Here is a 14133-nt window from a genome sequence, read left to right as displayed (position 1 = left end):
ACTAACCACAGAAATGAAGCCTAAGTTAAAGTGACTTGGGAGAATCAGTGCTCTTCTCTGGGCCTTGGTTTTTTCCATCTGTAAGGTCAGGAGCTTGTGCTGTCTGTTCCGTCTCACAGCTTGGTCAGAAAAATTCAAACTAAAATAACACTGTGATCCCATTTTCATCCATCAGATAAGCAAAAAGCTGCAAAAAGTGACATCTAACAGAGAAGATGCGGGGAAATTGATATATTTGTGTGTTACTTGTGAAAATGTGAATTGCTACAACTCTTGGGGAGAATAATGTGGCAATATCTTAAAATGAAAAATATGTGCACTGTTAGGGGACTATTGACCCACAGGGGGACAAGGCAGGCCTCTCAGGTGCTGGCAATGTTCTGGGGGTTTGTTTTATCTTATTTTTGAAGTACAGTTGACACATGATGTTACATTAGTTTCAGGTATATAACAGCGATTTGACACATTTATACATCATGCTGTGTTCCCCACAAGTGTAGCTACCATCTGTCACCATACAATGCTGTTATAATACCACTGACTATATTCCCTATGCTGTACCTTTCATCCCTGACTTATTCATTCCTTATCTGGAAGCCTCTACCTCTCACTCCCCTCCCCCCATTTTGACCATCCCCTTAACCACTCCCTCCATCAGTTTGTTCTCTGTATTTATGAGTCTGTTTCTGCTTTGTTGTTGTTGTTATTATTATTGTTCATTTGTTTGGGTTTTTAGATCCTACATATAAGTGAAATTATATGGTATTTGTCTTTCTCTGACTTAGCATAATACCTCTAGTTTCGCCCATGTTACAAATGGCACGATTACATTCTTTTTATGGTTGAATAATATTCTATTGTATGTGTGTGTGTCTACACACATATCACATATTCTTTCTTCATTTTTCTATCGATGGACACTTAGGTTGTTTCCATATCTTGGCTATTGTAAATAATGCTGCAATGAACATAGGAGTGCATTTATCCTTTCAAATTAATGTTTTTGTTTTCTTTCTTTGGATAAATACCTAGTAGTGGAATTAATGGATTGTATGGTATTTCTATTTTTAACTTTTTGAGGAAACTCCACACTGTTTTCCACAGTGGCTGCAGCAATTTGCATTCCCACAACAGTGCACAAGTGTTCCTTTTTCTCCATCTTTGCCAACACTTGTTATTTCTTTGTCTTTTTGATACTAGCCATTCTCACAGGTGTGAGGTGATATCTCACTGTGGTTTTGATATGCAATTCCCTGCTGATTAGTGATGTAGAGCATCTTTTTATGTATTTATTGGCCATCTGTATGTCTTCCTTGGAAAATGTTCAGGTCCTCTGTTTTTAATCAGATTATTTGCTTTTTTAGTGTTATATAAGTTCTTTCTATATTTCGGATGCTAACTCTTTATCAGATATATCATTTGCTTAGAACTTCTCCCATACAGTCGGAGGTTGCCTTCTCATTTTGCTGATGGTTTCTTTCACTGTGTAAATGCTTTTTATTTTGGTATAGTCCCATAGTTTATTTTGCTTTTATTTCCCCTTGCCCGGGGAGACCTATCTGGAAAAATGTTGCTAAGGCTGATGTCAAAAAAGGTTACTGCCTCAGTTTTCTTCTAGAAGTTTTATGGGTTTAGGTTTCACATTTAGGTTTTAATCCATGTTGAGTTTATTTTTGTGTGTGATTGAAGAAGGTGGTCCAGTTTCATCCTTTTGCATGTAGCTGTCCAGTTGTTCCAACACTATTTATTAAAGAGACTGTCTTTTCCCCAGTGCATATTCTTGCCACCTCAGTCATAGATTAATTGACCATATAAGCATGGGTTTATTTCTAGACTCTATTACATTGTATCAATCTATGTCTCCATTTTTGTGCCAGTGCCATACTGTTTTATTATAGCTTTGTAGTATATCTTGAAATCTGGCGTTGTGATACATCCCATTTTGTTCTTTCCCAAGATTGCTTTGGCTGGTGGAGTCTTTGTGGTTCCACACAAAATTTATGATTATTTGTTCTAGTTCTGTGAAAAATACTATTGGTATTTTGATAGGGATTGCTCTGAATCAATGTTCTGCTTCTTTTTTATTTTTATCTTTTATTTTATTTTTATTTATTTATTTAGAGAGAGAGAGAGAGCGAGCAGGAGGGGCAGAGAGAGAGGGAGACACAGAATCCCAAGCAGACTCAGCACTCACAGGGCGGAGCCCAGTGTGGAGTTCAAACCCATGAATCATGAGATAGTGACCTGAGTCGAAATCAAGAGCTGGACACATAACCAACTAAGCCACCCAGGTGCCCCAATGTTCTGCTTCTTTTTTTTTTTAATGTTTATTTATTTTTGAGAGAGAGACAGAGTGTGAGCAGGGGAGGGGCAGAGAGAGAGAGAGACACAGAATCTGAAGCAGGCTCCAGGCTCTGAGCTATCAGCACAGAGCCTGACACGGGCTCGAACTCACAAACCATGAGCTCATGACCTGAGCCAAAGTCGGACGCTTAACTGACTAAACCACCCAGGTGCCCCTGTTCTGCTTCTTGATCTGAGTTCTGATCACACTTTTGTGTTCTATTTGTGAGAATTCATTAAATCACACATTTCTTATGATGCATTTTTGGGTACATACGTTATACTTCAATAGAAAGTTAAAATAATATATACAATTCCTTTGATCCAGTTATTCTAGTTTTAGAAATATATCCTATAAAAATAAAACCATCAATATGTGTCAATACGTAAGGATTCGTTCACAAGCATGTTTATTGGTTTACATAAAAACTGAAAACAACCTGACTGTTCACCAAGGGAAACAGGTGAATAGACAAGTTATATCCATGCTATGAAATCAGATGCAGCTTATAAAAAAAAGTTGTATCAACCTGTCTTGAGCTGGAGAAAGGTTTATGATAAATCATTGAGTTGGGGGGAGGAGCAAGTTGCAGAGTAAAAGGTATGATTCCATTTTTGTAGGAGAACAAAAAGAAGGAACTTGCATCCGTGTTCATATGTTTGAATATATGTACTTCAGCATAGATAGGGGTAGAAGGGCACCCACCACACTGTTAACTTAGATTCCCTCAGGAGTTCAAGGCTGGAGAAAAACGAAGGGAGGTTTTCATTTGTCTCCATACTTGACTGGTTATAACCAGCGTCTATTATTTTAATTTTAAAAATTTAATAAACCAAGAAAAAGGCAGATATGGGACCTAGGAAAGAGCGGCTCCACCCTGAAAAAGCACCGAAGAAAGTCCAGGGATGACAGCTGAGCATGGAATCTGAAGAATAATCCCTGCAGACTGAAGCAGGAAGAAGGGATCCTGGAGGGAGGTCTTTGAGGGGAAAAAGAATGAATAGATGATTATGATGGTGAGTCTGACAACCAGAATATAAGGGCAGATACTGATGGGGGGCAGGGAAGGCAGTTAGAAACTCCAAAAGAACATAAATCTGTACCCCCTCAAAAAAGAATATAATCACAGTATATTTTACTTAATTCTGCAGTGGGTGATGTTACATATTCATTGTAATGTGGTTTATTTTTTTTTCAAAGTTTATTTATTTATTTTGAGAGAGAAAGAGAGCACACACAGGGCAGGGGCAGAGAGAGCGTGTGCAAGAGAATCCCAAGCAGGCTCTGTGCTGTCAGCGCAGAGCCCAACGCAGGGCTCAAACCCATAAACCGGGAGATCATGACCTGAGCCGAAATCAAGAGTCGGATGGGTGCTCAACCAACTGAACCATGCAGGGGCCCCTAATGTAGTTTATTCATTAACTTTTAGAATCTTACAAAGATATAAGAGCTTGATTATGACAGGGGCACTGCAGAAGAAAAGTCTGAAGCTAGCAGAGGTTGGTACATGAGGTTTAAGGAAAGAAACCATTTCCATAACATAAAAGTACAAGGTAAGTGCTGATGTAGAAGCTGCAGCAAGTTACCCAGAAGATCCAGCTAAGATAATCAATGAAGGTAGCTACACTAAGCAAGAGTTTCAATATAGACAAGAGAGCTTTCTACTGGAAAAAGATGCCATCTAGGACTTTCATAGAGAAATCAATGCCTGGCTTCAAATCTTCAAAGGACAGGCTGACTCTCTTGTTAGGGGCTAATGCAGCTGGGGACTTTAAGTTGAAGCCAATGCTCCTTGATTGTTCTGAGAATCCTAGGGCCTTTAAGAATTATACTGTATCTACTCTGCCTGTGCTCTATAAATAGAACAACAAAGCCTAGATGACAACATGGTTTACAGAATATTTTAAACCCATCGTTGAGATCTACAGCTCAGCAAAAGATTTCTTTCAAAATATTGCTGGTAATCACTGACAAGCACTTGGTCACCCAAGAGGTCTGATGGAGATGTAAAAGGAGATTAATGTTATTTTCATGCCTGCTAACACAACATCCATTCTGCAGCCCTCGGTCAAGGAATCATTTCAACTTTCAGGTCTTATTATTTAAGAAATACACTTCTTAAAGGCTATAGCTGCCATTGATAGCAATTCCTCTGATGGATCTGGGCAATGTAAATTGAAAACTCCTGGAAAGGATTCACCATTCTAGACGCCATTTAGAACATTCATGCTAGGGGCGCCTGGCTGGCTCAGTCAGTAAGGCATGTGATTCTTGATCTCGGGCTGTAAGTTTGAGACTCACATAGGGTGTAGAGGTTACTTAAAAATAAAAAAATCTTTAAAAATCTAAAAAAAAAAATTTCGTGATTCATGGAAAGCAATCAAAGTAGGAACATGAACAGCATGAACAGGAGTATGGAAGAAATTGATTCTGACCCTCATGGATGACTTTGTGGGTTCAAGACTTCAGTGAATGGCACAAAAACAGACACAGAGACCAATGGAATAGAATAGAAACCCCAGAACTAGACCCACAAACGTATGGCCAACTTATCTTTGACAAAGCAGGAAAGAACATCCAATGGAAAAAAGACAGTCTCTTTAACAAATGGTGCTGGGAGAACTGGACAGCAACATGCAGAAGGTTGAAACTAGACCACTTTCTCACACCATTCACAAAAATAAACTCAAAATGGATAAAGGACCTGAATGTGAGACAGGAAATCATCAAAACCCTAGAGGAGAAAGCAGGAAAAGACCTCTCTGACCTCAGCCATAGCAATTTCTTACTTGACACATCCCCAAAGGCAAGGGAATTAAAAGCAAAAATGAACTACGGGGACCTTATGAAGAGAAAAAGCTTCTGCACAGCAAAGGAAACAACCAACAAAACTAAAAGGCAACCAACGGAATGGGAAAAGATATTTGCAAATGACATATCGGAAAAAGGTCTTCTATCCGAAATCTATAAAGAGCTCACCAAACTCCACACCTGAAAAACAAATAACCCAGTGAAGAAATGGGCAGAAAACATGAATAGACACTTCTCCAAAGAAGACATCCGGATGGCCAACAGGCACATGAAAAGATGCTCAACGTTGCTCCTCATCAGGGAAATACAAATCAAAACCACACTCAGATATCACCTCATGCCAGTCAGTGGCCAAAATGAACAAATCAGGAGACTATAGATGCTGGAGAGGATGTGGAGAAACGGGAACCCTCTTGCACTGTTGGTGGGAATGCAAATTGGTGCAGCCGCTCTGGAAAATAGTGTGGAGGTTCCTCAAAAACTTAAAAATAGACCTACCCTATGACCCAGCAATAGCACTGCTAGGAATTTACCCAAGGGATACAGGCGTACTGATGCATAAGGGCACCTGTACCCCAATGTTTATAGCATCACTCTCAACAATAGCCAAATTATGTAAAGAGCCTAAATGTCCATCAACTGATGAATGGATAAAGAAATTGTGGTTTATATACACAATGGAGTACTACGTGGCAATGAGAAAGAATGAACTATGGCCCTTTGTAGCAACATGGATGGAACTGGAGAGTGTTATGCTAAGTGAAATAAGCCATACAGAGAAAGACAGATACCATATGTTTTCACTCTTAGGTGGATCCTGAGAAACTTAACAGAAACCCATGGGGGAGGGGAAGGAAAAAAAAAAAAAAGGAGGTTAGAGTGGGAGAGAGCCAAAGCATAAGAGACTCTTAAAAACTGAGAGCAAACTGAGGGTTGATGGGGCGTGGGAGGGAAGGGAGGGTGGGTGATGGGTATTGAGGAGGGCACCTTTTGGGATGAGCACTGGGTGTTGTATGGAAACCAATTTGACAATAAACTTCATATATTGAAAAAAAAAAGACTTCAGTGGAGTAATTGCAGATGTGGTAGAAACAGCAAGAGAACAGTAAGTGGAGCCCAAAGATGGAACTGAATCACAGCAATCTCATGATAAAACTTGAAGATGAGGAGTTGCTCTCTAGGGATGAGCAAAGAAAAGCGGCTTCTGGAGACAGAATCTATTCCTGGTGAAGATGCCGTGAAGATGGCTGAAATGACAGCAAAGGATTTAGAACATTACATAAACTTAGTTGATCAAGCAGGGGCAGGGTTTGAGAGAAGTGACTCCAATTTTGAAAGAAGTTCTATTGTGGATAAAATGCTATCCAATTGCATCACATACTACAGAGAAATCATCCATTAAAGGAAGTCAATAAATGTGGCAACCACCACCTCAGCGACAACCACTCTGATCAGTCAGCAGCCACTGACATTGAGGCAAGACTCTCCACCAGCAAAAAAAGGTTACAATTCGATGAAAGTTCAGATGATGGTCAGAATTTTTTTTAGCAATAAAGTATTTTATTAATGTTTATTTATTTTGGGGAGAGAGAGAGCACAAGCAGGGGAGGGGGAGGGGTGGGGACAGAGGATTGATCCGAAGCGGGCACCGCACTGACAGCAGGCAGCCCGTTGCGGGGCTTAAACTCACGAACCGGAAGATCATGACCTGAGCTGAAGTCGGATGCTCAGCTGACTGAGCCATCCAGGCGCCCCAGGAATAAAGTATTTTTTTAATTAAGGTGTGGACATTGGGGTTTTGGGGTTTTGTTTTGTTTTGTTTTTAGATATAATGCTACTGCACACTTAGTAGACTACATAAGAATATAAACATAACTTTTATACTGTACTAGGAAACCAAAAAATTCATTTGACTCACTTTATTGTGATGGTCTAGAACCAAACCCACAATATCTCTAAGGTACACCTGTAATACATATACAGTTTAACCAAAAACAGTGTAATATTGAGAGATATTAAGGAGGTGAGGAAGGGAAGAAGGTGCTGTAAGTGAGCTAAATTCTTCACTGTCATTGGAATAAGCGAATAGATAATGCTGTAAATTGATAAATCAAGAAATGGTGATATGAAGGTTTTATTACCACATATCTGAGTAGCCACCAAAAGACAGTTAAACAGGTTCCCTCTTGGGAGTGGTTAAGGGTGTTGTGTGGGCAAGGACAGTACCAGGGACTGCTACTTTTCATTTTAAACTCCTTGAAACTATTTTTTAAACTAAGCATATTTCTTTTCTTTTTTAAAGTTTATTTATTTATTTTGAGAGAGAGAGAGTGTATGTGTGAGTGCAAGCAGGGGAGGGGCAGAAAGAGAGAGAGGGAGAGAGAGAATTCCAAGCAGGCTCCAACCTGTCAGCATGGAGCCCAACATGGGGGCTTGAGATCATGACCTGAGCTGAAATCAAGAGTCAGATGCTCAACCAACTGAGCCACCCAGGTGCCCAAGCATATTTCTTAAATTGATTTTTTAAGGTAGTATTTAAAATAACTTTTAAAATCCTAATTTGAAGGGATACATGCACCCAGATGTTTATAGCAGCTTATCAACAATAGCCAAATTACGGAAAGAGCCCAAATGTGCATCAACTGATCAATGGATAAAGATGTGGTATATATACAATGGAATATTACTCAGCCACACACACACACACACACACACACACACACACACACACACACACACACAAATGAAATCTTTCCATTTGCAATGACGTAGATGGAACTAGAGAGTATTATACTAAGCGAAATAAGTCAGAGAAAGACAAATACCACATGATTTTACTCATGTGAAATTAAAAAAACAAATGAACATAATGAGGGTTAAAGGTGAGAGGCAAACCAAGAAACAGACTCTTAACTATAGAGAACAAATTGATGATTACCAGAGGGGAGATGGGTGGGGGGGATGGGTTAAATGGGTGATGAGTATGAAGGAGGGCACTTGTGACAAACACTGGGTGTTGTATTTAAGTGATGAATCACTGAATTCTGCACCTGAAATTAATACTGCACTGTATGTTAGCTGTAATTTAAATAAAAACTTGTAAAAGAATAACAATAACTTTTTTTTTTAAAGGAAATGAATGCAATTGTGTATGAGTGTAAGTAACACTCGGCAATCAGTGAACTAAAAAGACTAAGAACTACACATTGATGATAGCAATATCTTAAGAATGGATGATATTGCCCCAGGGAGCCTGGAGAGACTGAGAACCTAGGTCAAACCCTAAGTGTCATCATATTGAAGGGAGAAATATAAAAAGCTGTTAAAGAAAACACAAGAAATGGCTGGCAGGGTACAAGTAGTGCAGTGTTGTGGAAGGATGGGGACAGAAGTGTTTCAAGGAGGGAACGTCAGTCTGTCAAATGCTATACTAGCAAGAAGTCAGGAGTGATAAAGACTGAAAAGTTTCCATTGGGCTCAGCAGAATGGAGGTCCCTAGATTTCTGGTCAATGGCTATATTGAATTATATGCACTGTATGTGATTGTACGTGTGTATATTGGTGTCTTGGACTACCTGGCTACAGAAATATGAGGGGATGATTGTATTTTTCTCATTCACAGTGTACTAAGCTCTCATTCACCTGGCATGTGAATCTCCTTCCCTCCAAAAAAAACAAAAAAAAAACAAAAAAAAAACGACAGTATTAATGGCAGGTCCAAGTTACAAACCTGTGTCTCCATTCTGCAAGTTGGGGGTTTCCCAAGGGAAAAGCCACACTGTCTACTATTGGAGAAAGGATTGCATCCTCATAAGCAGGCACTCAATTTTCTTTTTAACCAGAAGTCACCAGAACACAATCTTTCTTAGGATATGAGACTGAAGTAATCTGTGTATCTGTTTCACCCTAAACTTGTCAGTTTCCTGAGACAGGGTCCTGGCTCTATATGCAGAATAGCTAATATCACACCACTGGAAAAACCATTTGGGTATTTCCATTCAAATCCTCCAAGAATTGCTGCTTGCCAAATAACCTTTCCTTTCCTTTTCTTCACCTCCCTAGTGGCATTCGAGAGTATTCTTCAAGGGTCATCAGAAAGTCCCTAACTCTCAACTAGAAGGCTTCCCCTTGGGCCCTGAGAGAACTACAGCTGTGGTTACCAGTTTTGATGCGTCACTGGCATGCACCCAGCAGAATTCTCCTACTGCAGGGATGTGCTCAGGAAGTGGGAAGAGAGAATTGCAGTTTCTTGGTCACCTAAAACTGCTGGGAATGCTCATTTTGTCCCTCTGTCCCTAGGCTGGGTTGTCCTTGGGAACCAAAGGCACAGAATAACTTTCTGGTTCTGGATGCTTTTCCCTGAAAAGTTGCTCCAGTACACTCTAGCTTCCTTCTCTTAATTCTAAGAGCACGGGTTCCTGCATATACGACACATAAGAGTCATATGGAGTTCTATTAAAATGTAAAATCCTGGATCCCACCCCCAGAGTTTCAGATTAGCTCTGGGCTAGAGCCTTGGAATATGCATTTTACTAAGTACCTATAAATAATTCTGATGTAGGTGGTCCTGGGACTTTAGGACACACTGCCCTACAGCTTATGCTAATACAATCTGTTATTAAAAATACGATCTTGGGGCACCTGGGTGGCTCAGTCGGTTAAGCGTCCGACTTTGGCTCAGGTCATGATCTCATGGTCCTTGAGTTCGAGCCCTGTGTCAGGCTCTGTGCTGACAGCTCAGAGCCTGGAGCCTGTTTCAGATTCCGTGTCTCCCTCTCTCTCTGACCCTCCCCTGTTCATGCTCTGTCTCTCTCGGTCTCAAAAATAAATAAACGTTAAAATTTTTTTTTTTTAAATACGATCTTAAGTATAATGATTCCAATTATTCAACACTCATCAACTATCATTAAATAATAAATTCCTGCTTCTGACCCCAGAACAACACAGCTGCCCATGTGAGAAGCTGCTTAATTAGCAATCAGTACTTGAATATGGAGCTCATATGTGAAACCTATTTATTTTGTCTCTGGCTGCTTAGTACCATTTCTGCTGAACAGTAGTCACCCAGGCCTCTCCTACCTTATCAGCTTCCCTGGAGGGTGTCTGCCTAGTTCTCTAAGCACCCCAAGGAATCCCAAAGGGACTTTTATTTATAATGATTTATAATGCATGATCATATATCAGGTCAGATCATTCCAAACATACCTTCTATATTTGGTATACATGCTCTACTGACTTCATGTGATAAGATATGCATATTATTTTCAAAGTAAGAAGGTAAAAGCAGCCCCATAGAATCAATTACAACTTAGGACACTCTGGCACAGGGGTGCCTCGGTGGCTCAGTTGGTTAAGCATCCAACTCTCGATATTGGCTCAGGTCATTATCTCAAGGTTCATGAGATCAAGTCCCACACTGGGCTCTGAGCTAACAGCTTGAGATTCTCTCTTCGTCTCTCTCTGCCCCTCCCCCTGCTCGCATGCTCTCTCAAAATAAATAAACTTTAAAAAAAAAAGAGAGAACACTCTGGCACGTCCTCAAGTGAAACTTTGAAACTTAAGCTATTCTTCCAGAGGCACTTGGGAGTCATTTCTCCTTGTTTTTAAGATAAACATAATGAGATTTTATGGTCTCCATGCACAGAAAAACCCGTGAAGGATTAAATATTCAGAAGCAGAGTTTAAAACTCTTGAGTCTAAAAGGACAATAAGTTCTTTACATAAAGCCTTCCCACAGTTTTGCATAATCAGTAGAACAGATTGAGATTATTCTCTTCTCATTTTTACAATTCCTTACATGACTGTATACCATCTTCTTAGTGCCCAAGCAATAGGTTTTGGATGAAAATTAAAAGCATAAAAACTCATCTAAATGAGATTATAGATGACTTTCAAGGGTGATGAGTCTTTTGATAACCAAACCCGACTGAGGATGTTAACAGGAAAGGCAAAGTGATTAAGATAACCAGTGGAGAAAAGTGAGTGAGATAATTCAGAAGGAAGTTGGGGGGAAAGAGCTCGGTGCTGATAGCTGGTGCTGCCATGGGTCATGTCTGACTCAGAAACTCATTATCATCCAGTAGGTTCTTTGGTTTTCTTTCTTCCCTTTTTTTAAGATTTCATTTTTAAGTAATTTCTACATCCAATGTGGGGCTCAAACCTACAAGAGTCATGTGATTGAGAGTCATGTGCTTCAATGACTGAGCCAGCTAGGCACCCTGGTTTTTTGATTTTCTGAACTATAATTTTGAACCCTATTTTCATACAGAACATGTTCTTGTCACTTCCTGTAGATGAAAAATTCATATTAGGTCATGACCTTTCTTGAGAAAGAAGTTACTGGCTTAAAGTCTGGTTGGATTACACGAGCTGTATGGGTTACCTAGGTGAGGGTTTGAGAGCTGTACTTTTTCTGGGATTCCTCCTTGACACATAGTTCCTGGATGCCTTCTTTAATGTCTTCCCATTCCAGGTATTTTCAAAGACCAATAATAATAATAAGTCATAATAAAAACAATTTGAACAGATATTATGGCCCCAATTGATTTTTCTCCCTAAGAAGATTACACGTCTCTGGAATGGAAAATGACTAAAGGCCTATTTATATACTGCCACCTACAATACGAGTACACCTATGTCAACTAGGACATTTCGAAAATATTGTTGCCCTAACATACTTGAGTTTTCTCTCTTCATATCTCATCATTAGTAACTGATTGTGATAATCGAAAACAGACAGGCAATGTGGGCAGCTCTGAAAAGTTTGGAAATACCGCAACAGCTATACTGCTACAATAGACAATTTTTTTATACCTTTTTAAAAGTCTATTTATTGGGGCGCCTGGGTGGCTCAGTCGGTTAAGCGTCCGACTTCGGCTCGGGTCATGATCTCGCGGTCCGTGAGTTCGAGCCCCGCGTCGGGCTCTGTGCTGACAGCTCAGAGCCTGGAGCCTGTTTCGGATTCTGTGTCTCCCTCTCTCTGACCCTCCCCTGTTCATGCTCTGTCTCTCCCTGTCTCAAAAATAAATAAAACGTTTAAAAATAAAAAATAAAAAAAATAAAAAATAAAAAAAAAAAATAAATAAAAGTCTATTTATTTATTTAGAGAGATGGCACAAGTGGGGGAGGGGTAGAGAGGGAGAGGGTGAGAGAATCCCAAGTAGGCTCTGCACTGTCAACACAGAGCCTGATGTGGGGCTTGAACTCAAAACTGTGAGATCATGACCTGAGCCTAAATCATGAGTCGGATGTTTAACCGACTGAGCCACCCAGGCACCCCCAAAATAGATAATTTTTAAAAAATCTATATAGATGTAACTACATATCTGATTTTTGGTTAATCTGACTAATTTAATGGGTTATCAGCAGTTTTACTTGAAATGTAGTTGTTCATTCAAACTAAAACTGATAGCAGTTTGTGAACTTTGTAAAAGATACGAATATTGACCTTAGTTTAAATAATAGCTCTACCACTTAAGAGCTATGTGACCCTGGGTAAGTCATTAAAGCTCTAAACCTCAGTTTCACATTCTGTAAAAGGAGGGTTATAGTATCCATGTCATAAAGCTCTTGAGGCAATTCTATTAAATTATGTATATAAAGTGTTACTAGAGGACCCCTGAAATAGATTATTAGATAGTGCTCGGTAACACTAGCTTTTATAGGTATGTTATATATAAGGTATGAAGAAACTCCAAAAATAAACCAGTAAAAGCAAGAGTTGGCAAACTATGCTCATCCAGCTGCCACTGTTTTTAGGAGTAAAGTTTTATTAGAGCACAGCTACATCTATTCATTTATGTAGTGTCTACAGCTGCTTTTATAGCAGAATTGAATAGTTGCAATGGACTATACGACCGAAAAAGTCTAAAATATTTACCGTCTGGCCCTTTACAGAAAATTTGCCAACCCCTGAGTATAAGAAGAAATTTAGTTGGACAAAATAGCATTTGAAATGTGGACAGGTCTATTTTCTAGTGAAAAAGAAAAATACATATCAAGCCTTTCCTCTCACATGATTCTGGGAGACACTGAGCATTGCCTTTAATTGTGATCTGAGGAGCAGAGATGAACAAATATAGATAACCCAGACAACTCCACTAAGTTATAGACAATTGCAAAAACTTTCTCCGAGGGGTGCCTGGGTAGCTCAGTCAATTGAGTGTCCGACTCTTGATTTCAGCTCAGGTCATGATCCCGGGGTCATGGGATCAAGCCCCAAGTCAGTTTCCATGCTGAGGGTGGAGCTTAAGATTCTCTGTCTCTCTCCTTCCTCCCCTCTTCCCCAAACTCATACTGTCTCTAAAAAAACAAATAAGCAAACAAAGCAAAACAAAAACAAAACTTTCTCCAAGGAGCAGCAAGGGAAAAGGAAGTCTCCCTGAGAATAACAGCAAAGGTATGAGAATAGCATTTAAACAAACCTGTTCCCATGCTCAACATCACTCATCATCAGGGAAATACAAATCAAGACCACAGTGAGGGATCACCTTCACACCTGTCAGAATGGCTAAAATAAAAAACTCAAGAAACAAGTGTTGGCGAGAATGTAGAGAAAAAGGAGTCCTCGGGCACTGTTGGTGGGAATGCAAACTGGTACAGAGCCTGTGGAAAAGAGTTTGGAGGTCACTCAAAATATTAAAAATAGAATTACCATATGAGCCACTTATTCCACTACTGGTTATTTACTCAAAGAATTCAAAAAGAGGGCAGGGCACCTAGGTGGCTCAGTCAATTAAGCATCCGACTCTTGGTATCAGCTCAGGTCATAATCTCACAGTTCGTGAGATCAAGCCCCACATTGGGCTCTGTGCTGACAGTGCAGAGCCTGCTTGGGATTCTCTCTTTCCCCCTCTCTCTGACCCTCCCACCTGAACAGGTGTGCTTGCTCTCTCTCTGAAAATAAATATATAAACATTTAGAAATAATAATTTGAAAGGATATACACACCCCTATGTCCCACCTGAACAGGTGTGCTT

The sequence above is a fragment of the Panthera leo genome, chromosome D2, assembly GCF_018350215.1.
Source record: "Panthera leo isolate Ple1 chromosome D2, P.leo_Ple1_pat1.1, whole genome shotgun sequence".
In the NCBI taxonomy this organism is placed as follows: Eukaryota; Metazoa; Chordata; class Mammalia; order Carnivora; family Felidae; genus Panthera; species Panthera leo.
The sequence above is the reverse complement of the archived record's forward strand: the minus strand, read 5'-3'. Positions refer to the sequence as shown.